Here is an 18,903-nt window from a genome sequence, read left to right as displayed (position 1 = left end):
GCGTGTACAGGGTGGCCAGTTTTTCTAGCACGATATCCCCCCCCCCCCCGTCTTTCAGCAAATCTGTAGTTATCTGATCCTCTCCAGCTGATTTCCCCCTTTTCATAGTTTCTAGTGCTTTCTTGACCTCGTCCTTCGTCACTGGTGGAACGTCTGACTGTTTTTCCCTACCGCCAATCTCATTACTGTCCTGACTAGTTTGGCTACTGTGGAGATCTGTAAAGAACTCCTCGGCTACTTTGACTATCTTGTCCATATTAGTGAGGACGTTGCCCGCCTTGTCGCTTATCGCATACATCTGGTTTTTACCTATGTCCAAATTTCTTCTTTACCGCTTTAAGGCTTCCCCCGTTCATTACAGCATGCTCAATTTTCACCATGTTATACTTCCTTATATCGGCCACCTTGCGTTTATTGATTAGCTTTGATATCTCGGCCAATTCGATCTGGTCTGTTGGATTGGAAGCTTTCATGCTCTGGCGTTTCTTAATCAAATCTTTCAACTCCTTAGACAGCTTACCGGTATCCTCTCTAACTATCCTACCGCCTACTTCTACAGGGCACTCAGTAATGATATCTCTGAAATTATTGTTCCTTGCCTCTAGGGTAATATCGCTATCCTCAGTTAGAGCTGAATACCTATTCTGTAGCGAGATCCTGAGCTCTTCTGCCCTCCCCCCCACCGCTAATTCGTTGATGGGTTTCTTTCTTACTTATCTGTTGCGTTCCTTCTTCAGATTTAGGCTAATTCGGGACCTCACCATCCTGTGGTCACTGCATCGCACTTTCCCGATTACCTCTACATCCTGCACAATGGCGGGGGTTGATCACATTATGAAGTCGATTTCATTTTAGTTTCTCCGTTATGACTTTTCCATGTCCATTTCCGGTTCTTCCGTTTGCTGAAGAAGGTATTCATGATTCGTAAGTTATTGCGCTCTGCAAACCCAACTACTAACTCCCCCCTGCTATTCCTAGAACCAATGCCATAGTCACCTACTGCCCAAGCAGCACACCAGCATTGGTCCAACAATGGTTCATCACTGGAAAAGAATGGCATCAATATTGGGCTGATATTGGCATTTGGGCATTTTACTACATTCTCCATTCTTGGCCCATCTTTCGTTCCAAGATTGGTCCAGTGTTCAACCAAGCTGGAGCCACCAATGTAGGCACAATATTAGACTTTCCATTCATGCACCACGATTCTTGCCAATACTGTCCAGCATTATACCATCATTGTATTACCAATATTTGTTTAATACCAGCTATTCCATTGATGGCCCATTGTCAATGCCAATATCATACCAATGGTTAGCCATTGCAGGTGCACTGGCTACTCCATTCATGCCGCATATTGTCGATACCAATATTAATCGAATGGTTTATGGGTACACCGGCTACTCCATTCATGTACCATTGATGATGTCAAGATTACACATTTTGTGGCACTGCCTGTGCAGGCCATAAAATGCAGCCTTTTTCATTCTAGCCATATTCGTGACAGCACATCGAACTTGCTGGGACAATAATGGCCTTTCAAATAGGAATGGCCATAATAATTCAAATTGTCGCTCATGAGCAACAAGTAGATATTCACAAAACAAGGGCATGGTTCACAAAGAGATAATATTTATTGCAATTGTTACTATAGACGGCAGTTGTTACTAGCCAGCGCTGAGGGCACACATAGCCGCAGTAAGCAGGGCAGTGGCAGGGTTGGTCAGGGCAGGGCGGGCTCTCGGGAAGTGGAAGGGGCCAGGGAGCTGGAGGGCACACTCATAGGCGTAGTGAGGGGGCTGACCCTGCAATTGCATTCACAGGTGGCATGACTGGTTTGCCAGGGGAGGCTTCAGCAAAACGCCTTTTTCTTCCACCCCTCCTGTCACAGGAACCAGGCAGCCACCTGCGAATAAATGCGTGTGCCTCCAAATCGTCCACCCCAACTTTTTCGCAAAAGGCACCTGCACAAAAACAATGAGGAAACAAAATTTACAACACTATTACGAGGCATATAAAATCGCGTGCATTATTTTAGGAAGATGTAAAAAATTCCAGAATTCATGTACCGAAATTCATGGTCAATGAGAAACACTATACTGATGAGTTCCAGATTAGTTTCAGCTGCCTTGGGTTTATTAGGATGAAAGACGCACATACATTGCATAGCATGTGCCCTGTTGCATTTTGATCGCCTCCACAGCAATACGGCTGAGACAGCCAGTGTTTCATCCCACGCTAGGAATTAGTGCTTGATTGTCGGCTGTCTCCGCATATGACTGGCGCGCTATTTTTTTGCCGCTCCTACGCTTTCGGCGATGTGCAAACAGTTTATACTAAATATCGTTACCAAGAGAATGTTCGGCGACCATTTGCATTTTTTTTAAATGGCTAGATATAATATACACAAGCGATCTAAGCCCACGACTGCTGCATTGGCCGCTGGTTAGCTGATATAGGCTTTTGACTTGTTTTGTGGGTAGTTCACTTAAACGGGAGCTCACTTAAACGGGTAGCTCACAGGTGCATCATTTTTACACATATACTGCTTGTCCAAGCAAATTTGATCCAAGGGATAAAAAAAAAACATTTCGGAGGCAGGCAAAGGAAACCAGATACATATTGTTGGAAGCTACCTTGAGCGCCACAGAAAAGGTTTTGTTTGGAATCCTTAATTGACATTATTTACCTAAATTACTGATTATTGACTTACACAATAAATGGTGTTGCTACTTTGAAGAGTACCGGCACAAACCACGTTTGATTATTTGCGATAAAGAACCCTCACGTCTGCATTTTGAACGCCAGATACAGTAGGAAACCACTAAAATACAAAAATCAGATTCCTGGACAATGCAATTGAGGACTTGGCTTGGCTCGACAGCCCTGTGTAGCGTTAGACCTACAAGTTGCCTATGGTTTCTTCGTCCGCGCCAGCACATTCGTCCAGCAAGACTGTATTTGTATTTTACAGCTAAAAAATACTGTTCCACTCATTTGTATCCTTACCGCTTTATAGTCATTATCCGCATTGCAAAGTTCGGCGCGCTCATTGTAACTCGAGCCTTCATGTGCGCCAAAGGGTAGACGCGAAGCAACCATCGCCAGCATATCACCCTTACTCATGCATGGGGCTAGCCATCATAGCGACAGGTTGTTTTGTCCGCTCAAAATCATGTTGTGAGCAGCACAATCGAGGGGCGCGAATGGGCTGGTAACGGTATCTACATAACCCGGAATTTATCTGCAGCTGGAAAAAAAGGTACACATGAGGTTTCTAACCGCAAATATTGAAACAGGGGTTTCCGAACGTGCTCACCGACTCTAAGTCCTACTTATTGTCTAAAGTTAATATTTAGTACTTGAAGCGAATAACCTCACTTCGCTACGTACACAATAAAAATTTTCTCCGCTGTCCTAAGTGGCTGCCAGCAATGCGCCACCGGTTTCCATCGTCTGTTTCTAATGGTTTATTTATAACCCTTCGCTCAAGATATGGGGCGCAGCAGGTCTGATGTAGCTTGAATAAAACCTGCAAGAGATTATATATATGGGTAGATTTGTAAGGTTTACAGATTTCACTTACAAATTCTACGGGAATCGCGTCACTGCGGCCTTTCTTTGACACGTAATAGCGCTATATTCGTGGCTAAAATAAAGTACTCAACGTATTAATTAAGCTTAGCAATTGCAGCTGTAACAGAAAGTGAGGGCCGGCGACAGCTAAGGTGTGCCTAGCTTTCAAATTTTCTTAGATGACACAACCGTTCGAAATATGGAATATTAAAAAAAGCCCTTGATATTGGCTTTCTCACAGCGTATTATGGGTGCCTTAGTTTAGAAACATAATCCAGGTCCCATGGCCATCTTTCGTTTCCAATGAAATTCTTATATGTGGTGGGCGAATATCTAGACACAAAAGAATTAACTTTAGTTTTTCAAGATACGCGTAGTTCCCTCGAAAAAAAAAATGTGTGGTATATCTCTAGAGGTAGAAAACGCTGTTTTTTCCATTTCAAAATGTTGCAAGTTTGGATACCATGATTTTGTCATCTACTATGTTTTACTCACTAAATATATGCAGGTTTTACATTTACAAACACTATTAGAAACCTGTTTTGTTTTTGCAGTTGAGTTATTAAAAAATCGCAAACTTTGCTTCAGGAGCGTTATGCTGCAAAAATATTATTCATTTTTAACCTTATGTACTGGCATATGATGCATTAGGTTGGTTGCACTAAATATGTTTTCACTTCCTGACGCATGTTCTTAATTCCAGGCAGTATCTGGAGCTCCAGACCACTAGGTGTGTTCTCCACAACGGATCAAAATTGCTCAGAATTCGAAAACAGCAGTAAAGGGCAAATTTGCTGCAATTAAAAAAAAGATCATCTTCGATTTTCATTCAAATCCCTCTCAAAAATCTTCAGTACCTCAAAAATATCGCGGACTGAAAAGTGTTGCGTTATACTGTTTAAAAATATAACACTAAATATTAAACCGAGTGCTTGTGCTGATAATGGCCAAATTCAGCCTTCATTCTTGCAAGATCCGATAATATCTTGGCACGGAAACTATTTCTCTACATTATCTAGGTTCCATTCTTTATTTATGAAAAAATTTGAAGCTCTAGATTTGTGTGTGTTTCTGCATATTATTTTGAAATTGGACAAAAGTAAGAAAATGTTAAAATAAGGAAAACTGATTAGAATTGAAGAAACGGCCGCAACATCAATTTTTATCAAAATCTGTGGAAACAATGCAAAGTATATTATTAATATGAGTCAGTAAATATATTGAATTCTGCAAAATGTAATATTAGAAATATAAAAATGCCTGTTTTTGTTCTATAGATGTGCTTATATGGCTCCCCCTTATGGAGTAGGCATCAAAACTTCAAGTTAGTATTTGCTGAATTTAGTTACATTTTACCTTAAGTAAAATTTAAAACCTTGTCAGCGCTTATACATCCTTTTTCTGCTTCTGGGCAAATAGCTTAAAATGGTATTGATTCATTATTTCTGTCAATTTCATGGCAGAACGCAAGTGAAGGCTGAACTTTTTCTCTGTCCTGCATTCTTTTTTATTGCTAGGTGCAATAGTATTCAATCTAGTTTATTAATATATTATTCCATTTCTCAGCTTTGACCACCACTAACAATACCATATTTTTGAAGATGATTTTTCAATGTGTAAGTTTTATAATTACAATCATAAGCAAATCGCTTTCCAGCGTAATAATTTTGGTGGCGCTATAGAGAACACACATAGCAGGTTAGAGTCTCCAAATTCTGCCTTAAATTAACAATATGACCTGCGTAATAAACACAGAATGTTTTAGTGCAAACGACGTAACGCATCACGTCAGTATGTAAGGTTGAACATTAACATTTTTGTAGCGCGTTGTTCTTGAAGCAAAGTTTGCGATTTTTTACTAAATCAACTGCATCAATGAAACACACTTTTAATACTTCTTATACAAGTAAATGTTACGCAAATTCGGTGAGTAAAAAGCAATGAATGACAAAATTTTACGCAACCAGCCGGCCTCCAAACTTGCAACATTTTGAAACGATGTTGTTGTTGTTGAAAACTTTTATTGTCCAACAGAGAAGGACCACACCGCCTGCGCCGCTCTGTCTCACCCCCCTGTAAGGGGGAGGGGACTTAGCAGCCCAGCCGCACGGGATGGTCGCATTAGATGCTGGCCGGTTTGGTTTCGCCGGCGGCCTCTGCTGCCAGTTGGACGGCGGTGAGTTGGAGCTCAGGGTCTGAGCTTCGCAATAAGGTTTCCCAGGCTTCCCTACTGCTAATGTTTTGCGCCCTGCCTGGGGAGTAAGCGCACTCCCAAATTATATGGTCGAGGGTTCCTCTCGCCCCACACTTTTTACATTTATCGTCCTCGCAGTCCGATCGGATATGTTTATTTAGTACTGGGTTTGGATATACTCCAGTCTGCAGGCGTCTCCACGCCATTGCCTGACCTCTATTTAACGCCGCGTTTGGTGGGGGGAAACGCCTCCGGCATTGCCTGTAGTGTTCTGTAATGTCTTGATACGAGATTAATCGCCCTTCTCTATTATGTTTTGCCTGAGCCGAGCCATCCTGTGCAGCTCGGAGGTAGAGATCTCGAGCTGCACTGTGGGCCGCCTCGTTACCGCTGACAGATTCGTGCGCCGGGGTCCAGATGATGTTGATCGTCCTATCAATCACTCCTTGTGTTAAAATTTTGGTGGTGAGGGGGTTCACCCTCCCCCTACATAAATTTTGGATTGCAGTTTTACTGTCGCTAATAATATATCTAGCTTTGGTGCCAACGCAAGCGATCGCTATCGCAGCTTCCTCCGCTATCTCGGTTTCTTTCCCTAGTATGGTAGCCACCGTGATGAGGGTGCCTCCCCCATCTACCGCCGCTATAGTCATGTATCGACTCTGTCTGTTTCCTGCCGCATCTACGTAGGCAACTTCATTTGGGGGTTTGCTCCGATATATTGTTTCTATCGCTTCCGCCCTTTTCTGTCGCCTTTCCCTATTAAACTCAGGGTGCATGTTTTTGGGTAGGGGAGGCATTCTTAGGTGCGCCCTGATTTTCCTGTCAATGTCAACCCTTTCCTTTTGCCCCCTGTCTGTGGCTATTCCAAGGTTACTTAGCGTAGCTCTTCCCACTCGCGTCGTGCTGAGTCTTTCAAGTTGCGAGGTTTTAACCGCTTCCGTGATTTCTGAAATCGTATTGTGCAGTCCTAGGGCCAGTAGCTGCTCCGTCGATGTACATGTTGGGAGGCCTAGGGCCTTTTTAACGCATTTTCTGATGAGCGCGTCTATCTTTCTCCTCTCATCTGCCTTTAGGTTCAGATATGGCGTGGCGTAGCCCACTCTGCTAATGACGAAGGCTTGTACCAATCTCAGGAGGTTTTTTTCCTTGAGGCCGCCTCCGTTACGTGAGATCCTCCTGATGAGGTATAATGTCTGGGTCGCGTGGTTTTCTAACTTTTTTATGGTGATCGTGTTCCTTCCCTGTGTTTGTAAGTGGAGTCCCAATATTCGTATTGTCTCTACTTTTGGTATCTCCCTTCCTTCCACGTACACCTGTGGGTCAGAGGAAGGTTTGTTCCTGAATGCCTTGTCATTATACACGAAGATTTCTGATTTTTCAGGCGCACATTTAAGTCCTCTGTCCGCCGCGTACTTAGAGATGACATCTGCTGCCACCTGCAGCGTTTCATTGATCTCTGCGTCGCTCCCTCTGTTGATCCAGAGATTGATGTCGTCCGCGTACAGGCTGTAATTTAAGTTGTAATTCCCAATTTTCCGCAATTCCTTCGGGAGCCCTCTCATGGCCATGTTGAAAAGGGTGGGTGACAGTACCGATCCCTGAGGTGTCCCCCTGTTACCTATCCTGATCACCCCAGATTGTATTTCCTGGAAAGTTATAACCGCCGTGCGGTCCGTTAAGAAATTTCTGACATAGCGATAAGTTTTTAGCCCTATTCCTGCCTGCTGGAGCCCTTCCAAGATGGCTTCGTGCTTGACGTTGTCGAAGGCCCTTTTTAGGTCCAGTCCCATAATGACTTTCGCATCTTTGGTTCTGGAATTAATTATGTCTTGCTGCAGCCGGAGCATGACGTCCTGTGTGCTCAGATGGGTCCTGAGGCCACACATCTCGTCTGGCCATTTCTCTTTTTCCTCCATATAATTTGAAATTCTGGTCTGAATGATGTGTTCCATTAACTTTCCTACACATGACGTGAGTGATATAGGCCTAAGGGTCATTCCTTTGTGTCAAGACATTAGCCCACTACATATGAAAATTTAATTTAAAAAAAATGGTCATGGCACCACGATTACTGTTCCTGTCCGAAGACATCCATATTTGTTTTCATTTCGTCTCTTCAAACAGGCTGGTTTAGCCAATGCGGTGAATAAAAATATCATCGCATATATTAAAGATTCTCGCGCTATATGTTATAGCTAAAGCTACCTATATTGTCACAACTGTCATACATTATTTGTAGCTGAAACAACATCACAAATGGGATTCGATTGCAAATTGTTTGCTAGTTAAATAGACGTACGAGATGACACACGTATACTTTGTAGAATACAATTTAGGAAAGAGCAGATAAAAACTACAGGCGAATAATGCTATGATATGGAGCATATGTATTACTCCGATTAACAGTAAAAAAATCAACTTTTAACATATTAATATATTCGACAAACTATTGGATGCTCACATAGGAACACAATTAATGAGCTCATCCACGCATATAATGTCTATGGGCATTAGATGTGTGGATGTCACGAAATCGGCACCCATTTTCATCAAGCCGGTACGGCGCGAGGCCCGCACGGCGTCGCGTGGAAGGCATGGAGAGCAAAGCCCCCTTCCCCGCGCGGGAGAGCGCGTAGCTTTGTACGCGTTGTTGTCACCCTCTTTCCCCTTGCCCGGGGAAGACGGTGGTTCATCGGCCTGGAATGCGCCAGAAAAATCGAGCATTTTCTATGGGACCTAGCCAATGACGACGCGCGGCTCGACGGGAGGAAGAGAGAGCGCTCTAACCAGCGAAGCAAAGTGTGTGTGCGCGCTAGCTTTGGCACGTGTTAACAGAGAGACGCGGCGCGCCCTATTTAAAGAAACCGCGCCGCTTGTTGAGTCAGTCAGTCAGTCAGTTCGTCAGTGTTTTGCGACGTGCTCGCCTGTGTTTCGGCTGGACTTCCGGGGATCACCCGCTGCTGGCAAGCCCACGGACTTTCAAGGGAGCGGCGCTCGTCTCGTATGGCGGCCACATCGTGACTCTTGAGGCGTCGGACTGCAACAGTGCCCGGTGAACAATTTGGTGTTTGTTTATGTAACTCTCTCGTGTTTGATCTGTTGTAAAGCCTGTGTTATTGAATCATTCTGTAGTTGCATGCTTAGCGTTTGTTATTCTGTGAACCTCTCGTCTGTGTATTTCAAGTGATTTTGTGTATTCCTTTGTATCGTCTCTTGCTGTGCATAAATTGTGTTTGTTTGTTACTTCTGACTCCGATCCTTACTCTGGTTTGAACCGGCGACCACTGGGCACCAAACGACCACCCCCTTCTGTCACTACAAGGTAGTTGAATTCCGGCTGAGCTTGCCACGCAGGTCGAGGGCATCTCCTTCGCGACCGGAACAGCTATCCCCACTCACTCTAAGGGTGTCTGGGAGTGTGCGCACCGTTAAGGGCGCATCGTTAATAATACCCCCTAATTATTAACGGGTGACAGTGTATGACTTCGTTTTATTCCAATTCGTGCGCCACTCAAAATAATTGAGAGAGAAAAAAGTTAATGTCTACACAATTTTCAGTGAGTATACCACAAATTATACTAAGGTGCCTCATATATGTCACATCAAGTGACAGTCACATCAAGTGTCAAGTATGTCACATCAAGTGTCAGCAAGTGAAATGGGATAACAGAAGTAATCAGACTCCAACCCTGATCAGCATTTCGCTTTTGCGCCATCTTTGTAAGTTTTTAGGCAGGCTTTTCCACTGATTATCCTCTTCTTTATACCCCTGCCACCCATAGGGCACAAATCTGGGAGTACCGAACTGTTGGTTTTCGCACCAGTGATACAACTTAATCGATCCATTTATACGTAGAAAACACTCTCGATGCGCACCTAAAAAAAAATGAAAGCATGTATGTGTAGGCGAAATCATTCACCGGCGATTTAATAATATGATTTGAACAATCAAATCAAAGGATCACACTCGAAGTAACAAAAAAGTGGTGGAGAGCTAGGAATTGAAGCAATGAAAGGCGGTTGCTTTCTGCAAAAAGCCAATAGCAAGAGGTCCACCGTCTATAAGAATAGGCAATAAAAATAAGGCATATATAAAGGTGCATGCAGCAGTTACAGTGATGCAGTGCTACCTTTTTTTAGGCAGGCTTTTCCGCTGATTTTCTTCTTTATTGCCCTTCTAACCACAGGACACACATCTTCTGGGGGTTGTCGGTTTTCGCACCAGTGATACAACTCAATCGATCCATTTCTACGTAGAAAACGCTCCCGATGCGCATCTAAAAAAATGAAAGCATGTATGTGCAGGCTAAATCATTCACACATGATAAAACAATATGATTTGAACAATGAAATCAAATGATCACACCCAGAGCAACAAGAAAGTGGTGGAGAGATAGAAATTGAAGCAATGAAAGACGGTTGCTTACTGAACAGAGCCTATAGTAAGAGGTCCTGCGTCTATAAGAATAGGCAATAAATTAAGGCACGTTTATAGGTGCATGCAGCAGTTAAAGTGATGCAGTGTTACCTTTCTTTTTCACTGCAGTGATTGGTATAAATATTACAGCAATTGCTGGGCATCTCAGGTAACCCCATTGAAAACTTCATCCAAGGTACCGAGGAGCAGTGGCGTGTTATTTGCAGCTGTTAACGTAAAGACAGGCTATCCTATGAGTGCATGCTCATTTCCTCCTTTTTGTACCTTGAATAAAAGCGACTGAACAGTGAATGTTGTAAGAGGTGCAGCGTCCCTAGGAATGGGGAACAAAATTAAGTTTTAGTAAACAGAGGTACAAAACGAAGCAAATATGCCTGCAATAATAGCATGATGGCCTACCTTTTGATCAACAGCTGTAAACAACCTGTCACTGCCAGTCGGTTCTTTAGATAGGCTTATCAATGCCAGAGCTTAAACCTAAGAGCAATATGAGTAATATTTATTGCGGTCACGGCCGTAAACAATTCTAGCGCAAAACTCCATTACTGTAACTATTCAACAGTCCATTTATACATATCGTTCATTAAAGAACCATGCACATCATATTAAGTTGCTCTTTTCTACTCCCAAATGATTTCCTATAGAATTAGAATACGTGGATCGCTGCTTCGGTTTCAACATTCTTGCACGATGGCTATGACGTGCACTTCATGCATACGGTACGGTACGTGAGGTACAAAGAGCTGTAATTGCCGAACAGGCGGACCTGACGGCATGTCCCATTTCGCCTGAAAGTGCGCGCCGTGATCGAGCGCTTCGCGAGCAACATATTTCGGACGATATGGTTGCCTCATACCGGCCGTCAATGTTTTGTACAATGTGTCCCGCGTGCACGTTGTTTATTTTGTAGTGACAGGGACGTAGTGCACACACGGCTTATGTGCCTTTTTGTTTGTATTGTTATTTTCCCCCGCCTTCGAAGCGCGTCTGCGAAATCGCTCTCCTATTGTCGCCGCTTTCTGATAACGCCCTCACCTGAAGGCGCGTGCTCAGAAGGGGGGCGTCGATTAAAAAAATTTTGAAAAGGGGCTCACTTGCGCTGTTCACGGCTTTCAATTCCTCAATATGATATTAACCATTATAAAAGTGGAGGTTCATTATGACTTGATTATAGCCTAATCATCAAGCGGCATCACGCACACAATGTCCGCCCCACTGTAAAATTCGCTTGCACAGACGCACGGACAGTTTTCAAAACTTCGTCTGTACATCTGAAAGCAAAAAACTGCCCTTAACTCTTCACAAAATCCAAAAACTGTGCGAACATGGCTTCCTGCGAGCAGAAGAGAGGCTGTCCAAAATATATGTACAAAGCCGGGCGCATAGTATCTGGTTACTAATTGATTGCGGCGCGCTGCACAGTCAAAAAACTTCGCAAATGGCTGCCTGCTGTGTCCTGTCACGTGTTGGTGGCATACACACCGGTTACGCACGGCTCCTCTATTTTCGGCGCAAATGCTATACATATCGCAGCCAGCAAATAAGTCCACGCACTTGGTTGCATGTAACCCGGACGAAAATTCGCTTAGTTTTTGAAGTCATGCTTCGCGCAGTTGTTTCGAGGAGAATACGGAAAGAGAACATTTGGGACTGGCGGGAGATTATATAGAACCAATTATGAAGCAATGGCATGCTGCAAAGATATATACTCACGGTCTAAGATGACGGCGTTCACTGAGTCCGATAATGCCGATGGTATTCCGCCATTGCTGTAATCCGTGCTCCGGCGACATATCACAGCTCAGCTATTCACTGATATGTAGCAAGCACAAACCGGAGCACATGGACATGTATAGGCGCAAGAGAAAGTTATGCACAGCGCAATGAAAAAGAAAATTAATGAGGGAAGAAATTAAAGAAAGGTTTAAGAAGCTGTCACAAGTCTTGTAGCGTCTTCAACAAGCTCTGGAATGAACGCTTCGGGAGGAGGCCGCACAGCAGCGCAGCTGGGGATGCTTTCTGTTGTGTCTTGCACGTAGATGCGTAGGCGAGGGGCAACAGCGAACCGCTCAACCAGTGCGCGATTCCCGCCGCGGTGTTGTGTTCGCATGGGCTGCGCGTGGGAACGAAGGACCAACGACCCTCTCAACATTCCGTTCCTCACAGCCCTCTTCTGCTTGCACCGGCCAGCCGTGACTTCGGACCGTGCCGATGAGCGGCCGCCAGCGCGCACCGCTCGAGTCGAGTTCAAAAAAATAGTTTTGTTTTCTGTGTTCGCAAACGCATTGTTTCTTCAAGCCAACCACGTACATAACATTTTCTAAAAAAAATAGAAAGCCACCCCATCTACCATCCACATTCTTGCGTAAATCCATACAGTTGGTCCATCGACAAATGCGCGCATCATCTTTCCCCTCCCGTTCGCCACCTATGATCGAACAAAGGATGGTCGTTCGACCTTTTATATTTACTTCAAAATATTATATATTGTTGCGTGATGACTGATTAATAATGTCGAAGAGGCGGAATTCCGAGCTTCTCTTCTATTCTGGCCAACTTTGGTTATAGATTAATCAAATTATGTTCAAGTTATCTAGCTGAAAATTATCTGACTAAATATGTAGTTTTTATTTGTATTCAGTTGTTCGCTTTTCAGGTATGAGTAGATGTTTTTATAAAAATTCTCAACATCGGCCCAGGAAATGAAAATTTCCTAATTTGCAGGCCTTTATTTCAGAAAAGGTTCATGGTAGAGAAGCAATAATTCCACAATATGTTCTCAGCATAATTATCCGCAAACAGCTAAAACTCATATTTTTATGACATTTGATTACAAAGATACGATCGCGCTAATTTACAGAAAACAACGAATATTGAAAATTTTTAGGAAAAAAAAAACAGTTTTAAGATTGTTCAAACTTTTTCCACCCATTCTACACTACCTCAGCTTTCAAAACCATTAAAAAACACCCTGCATAATTTTGTAGCGCAAGTAATTATGGCCACTTCGATAAAGCCTTTGTCCAATTATAGCGCACCGCGCAGTTCTGAAGATTCTACGGAATTTGTGAATTGTTCAAGGTTTTTAAATTTTGGCATATAATTTTGTAACAGGGAGAAATATATTTACAAAAGAGGATTAAATATATATACATTGAGGAACAGCCAAGGAGCCAGGCTACGAGGGCCCCCGTTCGACGCACTTCTTTTTCTTAATCTTCCACAAACGAGCGCGCCACTTCGTCCTCATCATTCTCCAGCTATAACAATACTTCTTCGGTCATGTTTTGTCTCGACTTCGTGAATCGACGATGACAGACACAGCAATGAATGATTCAGAATCAATTTTGTGCGCGTCGAGGTTCTGATGCGCTTGGCATCAGGCAACACACAGACGTTTTTCGCAATCCCCTTCACCTTAACGCGGATTGCACAAAAAGACGATAACGTTCAATGAGCAAGCAACCGTATTAAAAATCATTTTAGTAGAATGAAAGAATTGGAAAGGGCATGAAAACTGCCTCATTAAAACAATGTTTCTGGGCTGCATTCGTTTTTTCGAATGACTCGACAGCGCACATTATTTTCGTTCCTGTACAGTTTTCTTATTCCTTTGCCACCGCCTAGCGCGGCTGGAATGGTCAAACTCTAAACTAATAGGCGGAACAAACTATTTTTGTTGTTTATTGCCGATATATATGTTGTGCGCCATATAAATGTACCGGGGCCTTCATGCTCGCAGTCTGCGCGAAAAACTGTCATTTTTTTACCACCGTGTGAATGCCCAAAACTAAAATGGTAACCTCGCGAGTCTTTCGGCTTTTCATTTTCATGAAAGTGATTGCCAGTGATTGCGTCCAGAAAGTACACACATCATATTCGGCCCTTTCTCCAGGTAAACAGACGATGCTGCGCGTAGTTCCTTATGGATAATACAAAAGCACTAGAACAAAAACATCGCTGAGAAAATGGTCATTTGTTCCTTCAACTTGAGGCAACGTTTCCCTTCTCGGCAATGAAAACGCTACCTTCTAATCACTAATTTAATGTCACATGATCATGCTATGGCGACACGGTTTCGTTTTGTATGCGCGTTCTCACTGACAACTGGATTTGTACTAGAGGTTAAGTAGATGCAGGGATGTAATCGGCGTCCAATACAGGCATATTGGTCGTGAGTGCTAGCCGGCCTGGGGTATACAAATGTGGTCGCACGGTCGTGCTATCAGATATAATTGTGCGACAAACATATGCGCCTGCGACAAAATCTGCATGCATGCCGATAGCCTAAAACCGTAAACACATTTAGCTGACCCCCAAAAATGCGCCGCATATGAGCGCACCGAACAGACGAATCCAGACAGCTGCAGCGGTACGTGCTTGAATGCGTTATAGTAATTGTCGTCCCGTACGTGGTACTCTGTGAGGTCCGAACGATCGGCTGAAATGTTGTCGGAATTAAATGCCGCGGTTTGGCGTCCAGCGCACGTGTATTCAACCATAAAAATGTAGAATTTGTTTTGATTGAATGGTCAACGGAAAATATTCACTTCGGTAGCCCATTAAAGCTGCGTTTTTAGGATGGCAATGGCAATAGGGAGATCAGGGTGCAAAGTGGTCCATCGTGGGCAGTTTTCATAGAGGGATAGCTAATATTGGAAAAACACAAGACAAATTGGTCCATTAAAGCCAGTTAAAAAAAAAAACGGGTCGGTCAACGTCGGAAGAACACAGGACACCTTGTTCCATTGTAGCCAGTTTTAAAAACTGAACGGGCAACGCCGGAAGAACACAGGACAGCATGGTCCATTATAGCCAGTTTTAAAAAAGGAATGGCCAACGACGGCGGAACATAGGACAACATGGTCCATTGTAGCCAGCTTTAAAAAACTGAACATCCAATACTGGAAGAACAGAGGATAACATTGTCCATTGTAGCCATGTTTAAAAACCGGAACCTCGAATGCTGGAACAACACAGGACAACTTGGTCCATTGTAGCCAGTTTTAAAAAACGGAAAATCCAACGACAGAGGAACGCAGGACAACTTGGCCTATTATAGCCAGTTTTAAAACCCGGTGCGGCCATATTGGAGAAACAATGGCAATCTCGGTCCAATATAGACATTCTATATGTACGGCAGCGCCAATATCGGGAACTCACTGTACATCTTGGCCCAAGCTAGCCAGTGCTGGCTATTGGCAGTGCCAACACTGGGAGAGCATTGGCTAGCCTGGGCCATTGTTGGACATGGTGTTGACTGGCATGTCCTATGTTGGGAGCATGCTGGTTAGGCTGGCCCACTGTGGGGCCGCTGTTTGCCATCGTACTTACAACATTGCCCCAATGCTTTGTGCTGCCTGGGTGCATTGTCTCCTGCCTGTTTTTTCCCTACCTTGGCATTGAAGTCGCCCATTAGTACAGTATACTGCGTCTTTACTTTTCGCATTGCCGATTCTACATCTTCATAGAAGCTTTCAACTGCCTGGTCATCATAACTACATGTAGGTGCATAGGCCTGTACAACCTTCAGTTTATACCGCTTATTAAGCCTAATTACGATGCCAGCAACCCTCTCATTAATACTATAGAATTCATCTATATTACCCGCTATATACTTATTGACAAGGAAACCTACTCCTAGTTGTCGCCTCTCTGGTAAACCTCGATAACACAGTAGATGCCCATCTTTCAGTACAGTGTATGCCTCATTCAGCCTCCTAACCTCACTAAGCCCTGTGACATTCCATTTCATGTCCTCTAGTTCCTCTAACAGCACTGCTAAACTAGCTTCACTAGCTAGGGTTCTAGCAATAAACGTTGCCAGGGTCAGTTTCCAATGGCGGCCTGTCCAGCGGAGCCAGCCTTTCTTAGCACCCCCTGCTGCATCACAGGTCTGACCGCCGCCGTGGTCAGTTGTTCCGCAGCCGCTGGTGACTGAGGGCCGGGGTTTTATGGAGCTTATCATAGGAGGTTGCGGCCAATTACTGCACCAGGGTGGCCAACTCCTGTTCTGGTGAGGGAGTGCGTTGCCGGAGGTGTTCATCGGCATCAGGTCGCACCCCAAACCTGTTTTTGCAATTCCATCGACACGCGGATTTTTTTTTTTTTTTTCCGGTGGAGAATTGCGCGGCACCGGGATTTGAACCCCGGTCCTCTTGCATGCGAGGCGGATGTTCTACCGCTACGCCACCGCTGCACGCTGTCCCGTAATATATAGACTGCGATATACACATGTCGTTGGTTCGAATCCCTATCGCAAACCAGGCTATGCTCGATGGGAAGCGAGATGGCACGACATCGTCCTGAGCGCAGCACGGGGGACGCTTGCTTCAGAATTACGGAATCAGGTGCTTTTAAAAAAAAAATCCGCAGGTATCCAAGAGATTTTTTTTTAATTAGTGCTGCGTTAAAACAGCGGCAACGTCAACACCGGCATTTCGACACGCCAACACGTAAGATCGAATTTCACGCCTGCGGGCACGTACCATGCTATCATGCTCATGTTTCTCCCTATATCTTAATTATTGATCAGATTGGTTAAATAAACCATCATTCTGTTTATTAATTTTTTTGTTTATACATTACTAACATTATTTCACTTCTCTGCTTTTAAGCCACCAATCTTCCAGTCGTTTTTTGCTAGTTTCGACCGCGGGTATATTCCCCCGGCCACTGGTATCTCTAAACCCCAGAGCTTCAGGAGCAGTGATGCGCCTGCATCAACTTCCGGATGGATATCATAAATTCGAGTACAATATGGTCAGTTGTTTCACTGGAGTTACCACATACAGCACATGCGTCATCTCCATTGTTAAATTTCTTTTTGTAGCTGCATGTTCTAAGGCCTCTGATCTAGCTTCAAAAAGTAGGGCACTGCCTCTGAGTTATCAAAGAAATCTTCCTTCCTGATCTGCATTTTCCACTTTCGGTATAATTCCACACTCTGTTTCTTTTCCATCGAAATCCAATTTTTAACTTCTGTGTTTTTCATCTCTTGCTTAAAGGGCCACTGTCCAGGGAAGGCCCTTTTAAGAAAAAGAGCCCAGTGTTTCGATCAGGTACCGGAGATAGTCTGTGCAAAATTCTACAGCGACACGCGCGCCGCAAAGCATCGAAAATACAATTCAAAGCTCCCTCATGCTCTCCTTTGAGAAGCCAGCTTCACCGCTTCCTGCGCTGGCCCGACAGGCCCCGATAATGAACCGGGAACGACGTCCATTGGTCCGTCTCGCTGACTGACGGGAGAAGGATGGGTGTCTACCGCTCGCAGCGCGCTTTTCCCTCGCCACGGCCAGACTGAATCCAGCGGCGCGCGCTCCCTCGACCGTTTTTTTTTTTCGCGCTCGCGGAGAGCCACGCCCCACCTCCCGCCAAACGTGGAGGAAGAAGGGGAATTTGTATTGCGGAGGCTAGACGACCTCGGGCAGGAGAGTGAAAAACCTTTGCGAGGGAACGGAAGGAGAGAGGCAGGATAGAATCGGGTGATTGCGGTGGCTGTAACTGCGTTATTAGTTGCTCTTTCCAAAAACATTTTGCGGCCTTGCGTTCCAGGGGCGAAGTCTCACAGTCACCGGGGAAGAAAATATTTTCGACCGGAGGGTGGACAGTGGGCCTTTAATGCTCATTATTTCTCCGTCCTTGTGACTAGCATACTTACTAGTTAGTTTCCTAGTTCTTTTCCTCCATTGTGAGTCAACGCGTTTTAAGTATAGGTATTTAAATACTTTAGCTGCCCATCTGTTACTGTCCAATTTCCTCAGGCATTCCTCATATAATATTTTACTCTGAGCTTCCCGTACTTCGAACGATGCCCAGCCCATATCTCCTCGTACCGCCTCAGTTGTAGTTTTGCCGTGGGCACCTAGTGCTAATCGTCCAACGGATCTCTGATTTATTTCTAATGTCGACTGTACCTCTGATTTTAGGCACGAAACCGCATTTCCGAAAGTAAGTCCGGGAACCATATTTCCTTTCCAAATACCTCTCAAAACCTCATTCATATTGTATCCCCACAATGCCTTATGCTTCATTACCCTGGCATTCCTTCGCCATTTGGCCTTAAGTGATTGCTCATGCTTTCCAATGTATGCCAATCCTTCGTTTACCCATACCCCAGATATTTATATTTTGCTACTCTAGGTATTTCATGGCCTTGTATTTTAAAACCCTGATCAGTTGAGCCGTTGAAAATCATCAGACCCGACTTAACTGCGCTGAAACTGAAGCCCAAAGCGTCCCCTTCGTCTCCGCAATGCTCAACTAGAGTTTGCAATTCTTCCAGACTCTCAGCTAGCAGCACAATATCGTCTGCATACATCAAACCGGGGAGGCACTGCTCTACCGCCTTTCCACCTAATCTATACGACAGGATAAAACCTAGGTTACTGTCTTGTATCCTCCGTTCCAGGTTTATCATATAAAGCATGAACAGTACCGGTGATACAAGACAGCCTTGTCTTAATCCTTTGCATACTTTGACATCTTCCGTACTTTGTATCCCTTCCCACGTAATTTCTACTTTGTTATCCCGGTATATTTCCTGTAGGAACTCTATTATCTCATAACCGATACCTTCTTTTAATATGTTCCACAGGAGTTTCCTGCTTACGTTGTCGTACGCCCCGTTTATGTCTAGGAAGGCCAAATACAAAGGTCTATTTTCCACTCTAGATATTTCGATGCATTGGGT

The 18,903-nt window shown here is 44.2% G+C and overlaps 1 long non-coding RNA gene across 1 annotated transcript; it reads right to left on the bottom strand.

Moving 5' to 3' along the window:
• Positions 1-1,888: 1,888 nt before the first annotated feature.
• LOC146210058 (uncharacterized) lies at positions 1,889-11,989 on the bottom strand. The gene is made up of 3 exons (XR_014703504.1): positions 11,925-11,989; positions 9,904-10,050; positions 1,889-1,964 (listed from the first exon to the last, which is right to left on the bottom strand). It is a non-coding gene; the product is annotated as an uncharacterized LOC146210058 (long non-coding RNA).
• Between the last annotated feature and the right edge of the window lie 6,914 nt (positions 11,990-18,903).

This window comes from Amblyomma maculatum, chromosome 1 (genome assembly GCF_055883805.1).
Source record: "Amblyomma maculatum isolate TAMU_Amacu chromosome 1, ASM5588380v1, whole genome shotgun sequence".
Classification (NCBI taxonomy): Eukaryota; Metazoa; Arthropoda; class Arachnida; order Ixodida; family Ixodidae; genus Amblyomma; species Amblyomma maculatum.
Note: the sequence above shows the minus strand (reverse complement) of the source record. Positions and strands in the feature narration are given on the sequence as shown.